Here is a 13,448-nt window from a genome sequence, read left to right as displayed (position 1 = left end):
TTAGTTTGAACTCTCTGTCGGGTAGGTTGCTCATTTCTGTTTCACTTAGTTCCTTTTCTGGGGTTTTGTCCTGTTCCCTTACTTGGAATGTATTCTTTTGCCTCCTCATTTTGCCTCTTTCCCTGTGCTTGTGTCTACGTATTAGGTAGGTCAGCTACGTCTCCTGCTCTTGGATAGGTGACCTTATGTAAGTGATGGCTTAGCAGGCTTCCAGTGTGCTTCCCTCAGTTCTCAATGTTCCAGGGGTGGCCCCTATGTGGGCTACGTGTGTCCTTCTATTGTGGCCTGTTAGCTCTCCCTATAGGAGCCCAGGGAGGCTGAGTTATGCTCCTGGCCAGCTGTTGTAATGCTCAGCTGCTTGTAGTTGTTGTGGGCCCTTCAGTCTCTTTATCAGGTGTGGGGAGCCCCAGCACAGTTGGCTGTAAGTTCTAATACCACATTTGTGTTGCAGTATTTCTTTTAAGTGAGTAGGCCCCCAGCGTGGCAGGTTGTTAGGCTCAGGGCCTTACAATTGCTGTAAGCCTCTAGCCTATTAGGTCTCTTGTCAGCTCTCTGAGGATTGCAGCTGGGTGGGGCTGGCCTCAGGCACAGGAGCACCCAATTGTTTCAGGCTTTGGAAGGTGGGGCAAACCTCCTATGTGGGTCTTTGAGAAGCACAAGTCTTCTGCAGCTGACAAGCCCTGTTGCCCACAGGTCCACACACACAGTCAACACAGTCCTGCCCCGTGTGAGCACCCTGACCCCCAAGTGGACCCAGTTTCTCCACGGCGGGAGCCCCACACACTCTGCCACCACCCCACACTCTCCACCCGCTCCTTGTGCACACCCTGCCCCACTCAAGTTGGCTCAGTTGCCAGGCTGCAGAGAATCCAGTCACCAATCTATGCAGGCCCACAAGTTGCCCTAGGGCTTGTTGTTGGGTGGGGCCAGTCTCTAGGGTGGGCTGCCTGCCCTGGCTGAGCTGGATTAAATCGGTGCTCTAGCAGGTGGGGCAGACCCTGGGCTAGCAGGCCTCAGGGAGAACTCCAATGGAGTCTGTGTCAGCACGCTCACACCAGGACACAACAATGGCCGCCGCCAATGTCCCAGTCCCTGGAGAGGTCTCACCCCTCACCGAGATGCACTCAGGGCCTATTAGGTGAGTCGCTTTTCACCCCAACACTGTGCACCTATCTTTCTGGTGATTTTAGGATGCTTTCTGGAACGGGTGAGTTTGTGTGCGGGCCCTTTAAGAGCCAGTTTTAGTTTCTTTGTGAACCGGGTTTTCTGGGGGTGCTCCCCAATGTTTTAGTAGCAGGCAAAGTCAGATATTATGCTGCTGGTGTCGATTGTGCTGGGTCCACAAAATGCCCACAGCCGGGGCGCTCCCGGCTCAGGACCCTGCGCCTCCAGGGAGGCTGCGGACCTGTGAGCTGCTCCTGGCGGCCGTGAAGCTGGCGGCTTGTGAAGGCGGCGTTTTTCCTCTCGGGAAGGGAGTCTCTGCCTCTTGTACCCCAGTTAGGATTGTCCGTTGTTGCAGGAGTTCCTCTTATCCAGTTTTCAGTTCTGTCTCAGGGGTAATTTTTCCACGAGTAGTTGTAAATTGGCTGTGTCCACGGGAGGAGGTGAGTTCAGAGTCTGCCTACACCGCCATCTTGACTCCGCCTCTCATGCCATTCTTGGATCTGCGGGGAAGCCCACCTTGCTCTCTCCAGAAAGCCTCATTACGTGAGTAATAACATTTTCATACCCTCTTGGTACTTGTGTTGCATCATTAGTTTCAACATTTGAATCAGCTTTTGAGTGTGAGGGTCTATTCTGCCTCTGCAAGGTGACACAACTGTTGGCACAGAAAACAGGGAGTCTAGGCAATGACCACTCTCCCTGGGGATCTTTCTCTTCTTGCTTTGACTTGCTAACCAGCTCTGCTGCTTGCTAGTTAGCATACTTTTGAGTTGTGTTGCTGCCTGCTGGCAAGCTTGCACTTTGATCATGCTCTTTTGTACTGCATTTGCTGAGGTCTACCTTGCCTCTGTTACAGATTCATCCCAACCTAAATTAGAAGTTATAATCGGTCTTTAGGGACAAGACTATGGGAATGAGTCCCTCCTTGGAGTGCCTCTGGGTCATGCGTCTCTATTTGTGTCTCCATCAACATTACTGAAATTATTGACAACGTTCAATAAGCAACAGGTGAATACATTGCAATCATAGATTTGGCTAATATGTTCTGTTTGGTGCCTATTTCCACAGGTTTTCAGCTGTAGTTTGCCTTCCTCTTTGTAGGGACACAATACACCTTTACTCAGCTACTCATATGCCACACCCTAACAGCCCTCTCATCACATACAACCTTTGCAGGAAAGATCTTAACCACATCTGACTGTCTCTAAAAACAAAGGTATGACATTACACTGAAGACGTCCTACTGAGGAGGTTCATTTGACGCACTCATTCAGAACATACAAATACTCACAAAGAAGCTCACAAAAAAGGGATGGGTCTTTGCCCCACACATAGTACAAGGCCCTCCTGCCTCAGTTAAAATCCTGAAAATTATATAATGATCAAGGGCTGCTCCATCCCTGACACTGCCAAGCAACAGATATTGACCCACTCAGCACCCATAAAATTAAAACAAGTCCAATATCCCCCCCTTTTTGAATTCTGGGGGGAACATATTTCTCAATTTTACTTAATTTTTTACTTAAATTTTACTTAAGCTTATGTATGCTCTCATCTGAAAACTGGCCCACTTGGAATGAGGCCCTCTACAATGAATGCTCTAGAATTTGTCCAAACTGTAGTACAACAGCTTGCCCACTAGTGCCCTCAAAGACTCCTTTCCTGTAGAGGCTTTAGTAACGTTCTTTTATGCATCTTGGAAATCTCTGTGCCACTCTTGATGGCCATAAATTGCCCATTAACTTCTGTTACTAGAAATTGCTCTCCCCAGCCCTGTGTTATACATCATTAGAGTGGCAACTTATGATTACTACTGGACTCTCCTGGAAACAGTGGTTCTCAGGGGCCCTGAGTCTAGGACCCTTGGTACCCAGATACTGATTGCATCTGCAAGTTTGGCATGGTCACCAAGATCTCCTTGCTAAAAGATAGAGCCATATCTGAACTTTCTGGCATATCCTGTCTGCAGGAATGGGTGGTCTTTCCTCTCTTGAGTCCCTTGCCAGATGCTATGGAGCTGGATGATAAGGTCATCCCTGTCCTGGTCGTCTTGGCTACTGAGTGAACAGCAAAAGGAATTCCTACACTTTAAGAACTGTGTGGCCACCATACACATGATGGAGCTCCTTGCGGAGCTGCTGCTTTTCATCCGTTAACCAGGATGTGCCTGATCCAAGATGGTACCCAAGGGTCAGCATAATTGGCTAAACTTCAGATAGTCATCTTAGCAGTGGATGCCCTGGCCAACAATTGGTCCCATCTACACATTTTTGCAAACTCTTAAACTATTGCCAATGATTTGGGCATCTGGTCCAGCCAATAGCAGCCACACAATTTCTTATCCAAGCTTTTCCCCCTTGGGGTATAGAATTCTAGGATTCTCTCACTTCGCATGTAACCTAAATATAAATGAAGGTCACGTATGTTTCTTTATATATAAAACCATAATACAAAACACTACACAAAACCCACAACGATGAGCTCATGAACAAGGCATTCAATGGAAATTTCACCTCACTTGTCGCCTCAAGGCTACAAGTATAACAAGACAGTAGTGGCTTACTTAAATAAGCCCAAATATAATTAAATGAAGCATAGCATATTCCAGTCATCAGCCAAACATCATGGATTGTAACAGTCTGTAACAATCAGGAATTGTAACAGTATGACTCCCTTTTTGATTTTTGACCGCTGATGACTTTCAAGTCCCACTCTCCTCCCTTCTCGTTCTGTCCCACATCTGGATGAGCTAAGCAAATTTGGATATTCCCTCCTTTAGTACTGCAGTGAAGTACAAACCACTCAAGCCCCAACCCACACGCAGGAACCCTCACTCTGCCCCACCCCCTAGCCAACATAAAACCCCAAGACAGGCCTCTTTCCTGTTCTCTCTTACCATTTTGGACCTATTTTGGAGGCTACTTTGCTCTCCCCAGAAAGCCTCATTCTTTCTTGAGTAATAAACATTTTCATAACCTCTTATTGTGTATGTGGTGTCATCAGTCTCAACATTTGAATAAATTGTGGGTGAGGGGGTCCATCTTACCTCTGTGGATCGATTGTAACACTCCTCATCCTGTTTTCTTTTTCTTCTTTTTTATTGTGGTAAAAAAAAAATTTACCATCTTAACTATGTGTAAGTATACAGTTCAGTAGTGTTAAGTATGTTCACATTACTGCGAAACAGCTCCAGAACTTTTTCATTGTGCAGATTCGTTTCTCCATATCCATTAAACAGCAACTGGCCTTTACCGCTCTTCCAAGTCCCTGATAACCAGCATTTTACTTCCTGTTTCTATAAATTTAGCTAGAGATATCTCTTATAAGTAGACTCATACAGCATTTATCTCCTTGTGACTGGCTTATTTCACTTAGCATAACGTCCCCAAGGTTCACCTATGTTGTAGCACGTGACAGAATTTCCTTTCTTTTTAAGGCTTATAATATTCCATTGTAAGTATATGTCACATTTTCTTTAGCCGTTCATCCATGGATGGACTTTAGGGTTGCTTCCATCTCTTGACTATTGTGAATAACGTTATTATGAACTTGGGCATGTCAATATCTCTTCTAGATCATGCTTTAAATTTTTTTGGCTATACACTCAGAAGTGGGATTGCTAGATCATATGATAGTTCTATTTTCAATTTTTTGAGTAACTTCTGTTCTGTTTTCCATAATGATAGCACCATTTTACAATCCCACCAACAGTGTACAGGGCTTCCAATTTCTCCACGTCCTCAAAAACTTTTGTTGTTTTCAGTGCTTGTTTTTTGTTTTTTTTAAATAGTCATCTTAATGGGTGTGAGATGATATCTCATTGTGGTTTTGATTTTCATTTCCCTAATGATTAGTGATGTTGAGCATCTTTTCATATGCTTGTTGGCTATTTGTATATCATCTTTGGTCTTCTTCCTGTTTTGAACTCTTTTTCCCCTTCTCTCTTCATTTAGTTTATTTATATTTATCCTTCTGGAACCAGAGCTAACGTACTTTTTCAAGTACACTGGTGATTGCTATGTATCCCTCGACATTCTCCATCTTAGTCTCATTGCTCATGCAAATATTTTATGTCTGTTTTATCTTCCCTAATGTAAAACTAAACGAAGAAGACACAACTACTGCTCATTCATTACTGTGCCTGACACGTTCTAGGTGGTCTCTAAATACCCTTGACTTTCTGACTTGATTGTGTGAGTTAAGGGTTTTTTGCTATTTACTCTCCTGGAGGGAGAGTCTCCACAAAGAAATTACTAAATTCACTTTCTTTTTTTTGTGAGGAAGATCGGCCCTCAGCTAACATCTGCCAATCCTCCTCGTTTTGCTGAGGAAGACTGGGCCTGGGCTAACATCCGTGCCCATCTTCCTCCACTTTATATGGGACGCTGCCACAGCATGGCCTGACAAGCAGTGCGTTGGTGCACGCCAGGGATCCGAACCGGCGAACCCTGGGCCGCCGCAGCGGAGCGTGCGCACTTAACCACTTGAGCCACCGGGACGGCCCCCTAGATTCCCTTTTTAAATTAATTACTATCATTTGCTTTTCCTGTGAGCGTTCTTGTTATTGGGTCCCGAAGGAGAAAAAACAATATTGTGATAGTGATAATTTTAATTTAGCACTTACTTTTTTTGAAGAACCATATTGTGATTTATTTATTATTAATGATTGTGTGAAAAAAGTACTATAGTGTGTCTAAACTGCAAATGAGAAATGAAGCTTCAGAAGGCAAGCAGCTGGTCTAGGAGGACACAGCTAGTATGCCGTGGAGCAGTGGCCTGCACTAGGCAGTCTGGCTGCAGAGTCTTTTGTGTTGCAAAGGAGAAGAGAGGATGAGCCAGAAGCGATCAATGTTTTCCTTCAAATGAGCGTGGGGCTGTTCTATTATTCCAGAGCTGACAGAGAACAAGCGAGTTCAGTGTTTGTAAAGCACTTAAGGGCCAGAATTACAAGCTTCTCTGAACGCGTGGCAGAGTAAAGTAAGTTTTATATATCTCTTTTAATGCTAAAACCAAACGCATGCATTGTTTCTTCATTAGCTTGGCCATTGAACAGGAATATGTAAATTAACATTCTCCAGGGGTACTTCTTAAACCATATGTACAAGAATTTTTTTGGTCTGTTTATGAATTAAAACAATCTCTTGCCCCTTTGCTTACATTAAATGTGATGGCTCTGAGGCTAGCTGTGGCTGTTTCTACATTACCAACTTTTGTTTTGTCAATTCAGTAAGAAAAATATGCTCAATTACTCAAATGCTAAATCATCAGGAAAAAGAAGGTAAGGAATTTATGATTCACAGGTCAGATTTGGCTCATTGCTTAATTTCATCAAGTGCTAGACACTATTAACCTTTTTAATTAGTGCATTTTGTATGTGGTAGTGCTATTTATCCAAATTTGTCAATGGACTGAGTTTAAAGCAACAGATATTGTTAATTAATTCACTCATTTACTTATTTATTCATCTATGATTTATGAAGTAACTAGTCCCCAAACTAGTTCAAAGTAACATACAATATTAAAACACATATGAAGCAGACCAATTAAAATATAAAGTTTGCTCAAAGTCCAATTAGAAGGAAGAAGGGCAACAATCTACTATATATCTGGAATGAATTATTTATCATAATGGAGCATGGAATTTATCTCTCCATTTCCCGGTAGCCAACTTAAAAGAGGAAACATTTTGTACACTAATAAAATCAGTAACTGATAAAAGAAAGTAAACAGGCTATTGTAGATTTTTTTTTTGTGGCAATTTAATCTAGGGTACTTATTATATGGATTTCTATTTAAGGAACAGTGTCTTTTTGAATGGTTAGCAAAAGAGAAGTCATGATATGCACACACACACACACACACGCACACTCACCCTCCCACACATACACATACACAAACTCACTCACCCATCAAATCTGTTTCTCCTACAGTATTCTCTGGAATAATCTTGCCACTATCTATTCAGATGTTCAATTCAAAAACCCATTCTTGACTCCTCTCCTTCTCTCATCCCTTATGTATAATTCATCAATATATCCTGTCAGTGCTAGGTCTATAATATATCCTGAACCCATCATATCCACTGCTAACATCTGTCCAAACCAGCATTACGTCTAACTAGGACTAAGGTTTTAGATTCCTAACTGGTCTTCTTCCTCCCACATATGAACAAAGGGCAGCAAGAATGATGTTTTCACTTCAAATCAGGTAATATCATTCCTCTTAAGACCCTTCACTTGCTTCCCATTGCAACTGGCATAAAACTCAGTCTCCTTCTATGGTGTATAATAACCTACAAATCTCTGCCCTCATCTCCTATCTATTTCTTCCTCGTTTACTATGTGCCAGCTACATTTTTTCAAGTCTCTGGACATATAAATTTCTTCCTTCCTTGCAGGCATTGTACTTAAATATCACTCTACCTGAAATATTCTTTCCCCAGAACTCTGCAGGACTACTTATTTCCCTTCATTCAGTTTTAAGTTCAAATTTCAGCTCCTGAAAGGAATTTTTTTCTCACTATCCTAATTGAAGTGCACCTCATTCCTGTCAACCTGCTGTGTTTACTTCAAAGCAAGAATCTCTACAAAAAATGATTTTATAATTATTGTATTTATTTATTGTATGTATTTCCCAGTAGAAGAGTTGCTTAGTAATAAAATATAGTCACCACTAATATTATCAATGGCTATAATTTATTAATTGTTTACTATGTGCTGAGTACTCTGCTGAGCATCCTATTGCATTAAATCACTTAATTCTTCATAGCTCAGGAGGTTTGATTCCTCCACTGCTAGGTCCAGAATGCCTACAACAGTGATTGGCATAAGGTAGAATAGAATAAAAATTTATTTAGTAAATGAATAAATATGATGCATATTCTAAATTATTACTTTCCTAGAAATTTAAATGGAAACCATTTCAACCACAAAAATATAAAATAAAGAACAGAGTCAAAAGATATTGAAAGTGAGAAAGTTGCATATAAAGTACTCAAAACAGAAAAACCCAGTTTCCTAAATACCACGGCTCTCACTACCATTCATTCTTTGTGTTATACTTTGCGTGTAAAATACATGTCTCCTTATTGAAAAATGTCAGTGACTGTGAGATGAACCGTTTTCTGAAGAGTGCTGGAGGTCTTGCCGGCTATAAGACTAAATGCATTCTTTAATACAGGCAAACAATGATGAATTTTTGAGCACATAAAATATAAATTTCTTGGCATTTCTGGTAGACATGGGGATATTCATTATCAACGAAAATCTTAAGACCAAAAGAATGCAAATGTATAATATTAACTTTAGTTATCACGATGGAGTGAGTTAAATAATTAGTTTTATGTGTCTTTTATTAGCATCTACCATCTTTCAAGATTAATCATGAGTATTCACTGATCAAAAGGTATTTCCCCTTAACTGATATATTAAAATTTCTATCATAAATCAATATAGAGCAACAATCCTTCATGGCAATTTCAAAACCTGAAAAGCTCAAAAATCTAAATTCTCTTTTTATTTTCTCTTCTTCTTCTCTTTTTTCTTTTTTTGTAAATTTGTCAATAAAACCATTTTGTGTGCCAAAATCTTATTTGAACTGATACTAGGCACATGTTGAGATTCAGTATTCCTAGTAGTCACACACTTTTCTTCATCAATATTTGGTTTATTGTTTTTTATTTTGTGACATTGGGTTAAATTGAACAGGAAAAATGTCAAAAAGTATTAAATATCTCCCAGGGTAATATCAAAAAATAAAAATTACAGCAAATTTTACTATCAATATCTCAGCAAGTGATGTTAGTGCACAAGCTTCATCAAGGTGTGTTTGTGAAGTATCTTAATGAGGAATGTGATGTAGAAAATCTCATATTACTTTGTCTTTAATATATGACTTAAAGAAACAGAAATATAAGTTGTTGAAGTTTTTACACTGGAGCCTGACAGTGGTTACAAGAACTAATGAAAAATGAGCAAACACTCTATAGTGGGACAAACAACAAATAAACAAAAAAAGATAATGACTGGTATTGATTAAGTAGATTTGACAGTGAAGAAGTACACTTACACCACTAACTGATTTGTTGGTTATGAAGTAACATACAATATGTGGCAAAGAACTAAACATTAAAGATAAGTGTGAAGATTCAGGAATTCAAGAAGCATCAGTGTGTAAAATATCCAAAAACCTATAGCAAAATGTTTCTGCAAATCCTGAAGCAGCTGAAAATTACACTGATAAATTTGGTAAGATAATAACCTGCAAAGACTATAGTCCTTGGAGAAAACTGAGAGAATGAATGGTGAACATCTATAACAACGCACCTGTTGTGCAAGCCCATGGATGATGAAGAAATTGCTTCAATGATGAGTAACAGGAGAGCAGTGTTCATGAACACAGGTGGAAAAATCTCTAAGCAATGGTGAAAAATTGTGACAAACTAATCGCTTTCCTTATTCATGGTCTATTTATCAATCAACAGAAAGTTATGGCCGTTTACTCAATTAGAGACTGCTTAGACAGAAACCTATTTAATGAAGAAGGCAAAACTGAAATCGCTCTTTTAAAGCAGACTATCAAAGTTCTGCCTCATTACTTGCGAATCCTGTTTCTGTCCCATTATCACATGGCCACCTCCAACCTAATGACAGTGAAGGTGTCAACATTGGAGTGACTTGTTCCTCTAGATTATTATTACACATAGATAGAGATAGAGATATGAACATTTTCTTTGCATAGAGAAATATTAGAATATTTGCAGTCTGTATTTATCCACTATGTCACTTATCAATGTATTACTACATGATTTGACTCTAGCTAAAATACAAACGATTTATGACTTTTCTCCCATGTAGGGTGACTGTTTAACTTCAGTAATAGTAATTTATGTAACTATAGTGTGTTGCTTTAGAATTTGCTGGGCATATGTATCATACAGTATAGTCCATGCATATATTATCTTTCTAAAATTTGAATATTTCTGAATTCCAAAATATGTGTGGCTTCAGGGTTTTTGGATATGAGATTCTGGACTTATTTAAGATTTGATCATATATGCTTCAGTCAGATAATAATTTTACTAGCTTTACCACTAAAAGACATAATATACTTTTCTTCGTTGCTGTTTTTGGTCAGCAGTCATTAGCATACTTATGGCTCTTCTACTGATTTATCACTAAAATACTAACTTTACTTCAAAATGTAATTGATATGTAGTCAAGTGTACAGACATGCACACACGCAGAAAAGAATGAAAAGTAGGAAAATAAAAAGGATCTGTCAGAGAATAGAAATATTTGTAAAAGTGAAAAAGAAAAACCTCAAATGGAGAAAAAATACACTGAACGTTGTGAAGGAGATTTTAAGAAATGTCTCAATAGTGGAGTAGAGAAAACCTTTTTATCAGTAAGAAATTTGACACTTATGAAACGCCTTGGACCAAACGTAAAAGTTAATCTAAAGTTGATTTAACGTTACAGGTAATGTTGCCCATTTCTGTGTGTGTTCTGATCAGTGACAATTTAACTGGATGATTTCCAAGAAGTAGTATATTTCTTGGAATGATAAAAAGAGAAAGCTTAGAATCAGGCCTGGAGTAAACCTATTATTTCTTTGAAGTCCCATGGCATGCATTGATCTGTAGCTTGAGAAATATATTAACGTAAGCATTTATTTATTTATAATCTTCCTTGTTCTACCTAGGATTTTTGAAAGCTTCATGTATGCACGTGTATGTATGTAAGCCCCTTGATAACAAAACCAGAGCCTTACACTCTTTTCCTATCCCACACAGAAGTGATTTCTTACACACGTCCATTAATTTGCACTCTGTCGGTAACTTTTCCCCAAAATAATCATGAAAGGAGACAAAGTGCCAAAAATATAATTAAATCAAAGAATGCCCAGTTGATATGATGAGTTCAAACAGAAGACTTGAGAGAGAATCCCCATTCGTCTCATATCTTGTACTCCTGCCTTCAGTTCTTCAATATCAGCACTTTTTCTTCGCCAATGAAATCTCTAGATCCAAAGAAAATCTGAATTATTTGATAGGGTGCCGTATCTCTTATGATTCAGCCTCATTTGCCTAGAAATCTCTAGACATATTAATGTTACTAATTTTGTCACTGATGCCAACCCACACAAAGTAAAATGTTAGCCTGATTTTTTGACAGATTTGTGGTTTTATTTTCTTTGTTGAAGGAATCAGAGGGCCACAATTCTAATCAATACACAGGAAGCTGGCTTTCACCTTCGTCATTCTATAGTAATGACTTTCCATAGGGTCTGTAATTCCAATGGACATTTTCAAGCCCATTTTACTTGACCCCTCAGCTGTGGTTAACACGGTATACCATCCCTCCTTACTAAAACACTCAATTTCTCTTGCTTTTATGATCTTGCACCAATTTGTTAATGTACTGGCCACTTCTCAGTCTTGTTCGGCACTTTCTCCTCTACCTGACCTTTGACTATTACTTTTCTTCTTCTCTTCCTGCTCTTGACTCTAGCCCATACTATTTATTCACACCTGTATTCAATTAATGTCTCCATCCTCTGGATATTGTTATTTTTTTAATTCAGTCCCGTCTTCTAGCTCTATACTCTTGAATAATTATATACTGAAAATAAAATGGAATTTCAGCTGGAGAAGGTAGAAAATAAGAGTATCTCCTGACACTCCCTCCACATCTACCCACTATACAGTTTATTACTTATTCCTTTTAAAATTATCTCCTCAAATGTTTCCAGGTGTGACCACTCTTTTCCATCTCTGTCTAATCTTCTCTATTCTGGGATACCTCTGTCTTCTTCCTAGTCTTTGGTGACCTGTGTGTTTACCTTTGTAATTTCCTTTCTACAGTACAGCTATAGGGATCTTTTAAAAAGGAAAATATATCATCATTTTACTCTTTTATTTAAAATATTTTAATATTTTCTCATTGTCTTCTGGATAATGTATAAAATCCTTCAGACCTATAAAGGCATTCTTATCAAGACTATGCTTTTATTTGTAGTCTATTCTTTTTGCATTATTCTCATCAATCCCTGTGATAGAATCACACTGGTCTTTTTACCACCCCTTCCGTATGTCAAACTTTTGTTCATCTCTCTGAATTTGCATGTGCTGTGCCTACTATTCAAAACATCCCTTCCACACTGTTGCCTAATTTACTCTTACTCGTTCTTCAGATTTCATGAAAATCTTTCCAGGACACCCATGTCAAGTGCCAGCACTTTACCTTTACAAGCACCGAGGGTTTTCCCATCATATCACTTGTCTTGGTAAGAACACTGAACATGAGATCTACACTCTTAACAAAATATTAAGTTTACATTACATTATTGTTGACTATATTTACAATGTTGAACAGCAGATCTCTAGAACTTAGTAATCTTGCTTAACTGAAATTTTATGCCCATTGATTTTTCCCTACTCCCAACTCCCAGTAACCACTGTTCCACAGTTTGAATCTATGAATTTGACTATTTCAGATACCTTATATCAGTGGAATCATGCAGTATTTGTCTTTTTGTGACTGGCTTATTTCTCTTAGCATAATTCCCTCAAGGTTCATCCATGTTGTCACATATTGTAGAATTGCCTTCTTTTTTAAAGCTGAATAGTATTCCATTGTGTGTGTGTGTGTGTGTGTGTGTGTGTATTACATTTTCTTTATCCATTCATCTTTTGATAAACATTTATGTTGTTTCCACTTCTTGGCTAGTGTGAAAAGTGCTGCCATGCACATAAGTGCTAATAACTCTTTGAGATCCTGATTTCAATTCTTTTAGATAAATACTCAAAAGTGGAATTGCTCGGTCATATGGTTGTTCTATTTTTAGTTTTTGAAGAACCTCCATACTGTTTTCCATAGCAGCTAACTATTTTTGCATTCCCATCAATGGTGTTCAAGGGTTCCAATTTCTCCACATTCCCACCAGTATATGCTGTCATTTGTTTTTTTGATAATAGCCATCCTGACAGGTGTGAAGTAATATCTCATTGTGGTTTTGATTTGCATTTCCCTGATGATCAGTTTATATTTCCAGCCCATATCTTTCTTTTGAGTTATATACTCACATATTCAACTGTCTACTGGATATCTCTATTTGATTATCTTGAAAGAATTTCCAACACCATATCTAAAACTAAATTTAACATCTTCCTTCATCAAAACAGCTCTTTCTCAATCTTTTCTGGATCAGTAGATATGACCACAATTAATTCATTAATAGAGGGAAAATATGTTTTGAATGTTTACTATATGATAGGCAATTAT

The 13,448-nt window shown here is 38.8% G+C and overlaps 1 long non-coding RNA gene across 1 annotated transcript; it reads left to right on the top strand.

Annotated features, from left to right (window-relative positions):
- The first annotated feature begins 1,026 nt into the window (after positions 1-1,026).
- On the top strand, positions 1,027-2,637 carry LOC147917310 (uncharacterized). Its single transcript, XR_015551991.1, has 2 exons — positions 1,027-1,707; positions 2,021-2,637. It is a non-coding gene; the product is annotated as an uncharacterized LOC147917310 (long non-coding RNA).
- Positions 2,638-13,448: the final 10,811 nt, after the last annotated feature.

This window comes from Ceratotherium simum, chromosome 4, assembly GCF_057802395.1.
Source record: "Ceratotherium simum simum isolate JZ-2026a chromosome 4, ASM5780239v1, whole genome shotgun sequence".
NCBI classification, from domain to species: Eukaryota; Metazoa; Chordata; class Mammalia; order Perissodactyla; family Rhinocerotidae; genus Ceratotherium; species Ceratotherium simum.
This window is presented reverse-complemented; position numbering and strand designations above follow the sequence as displayed.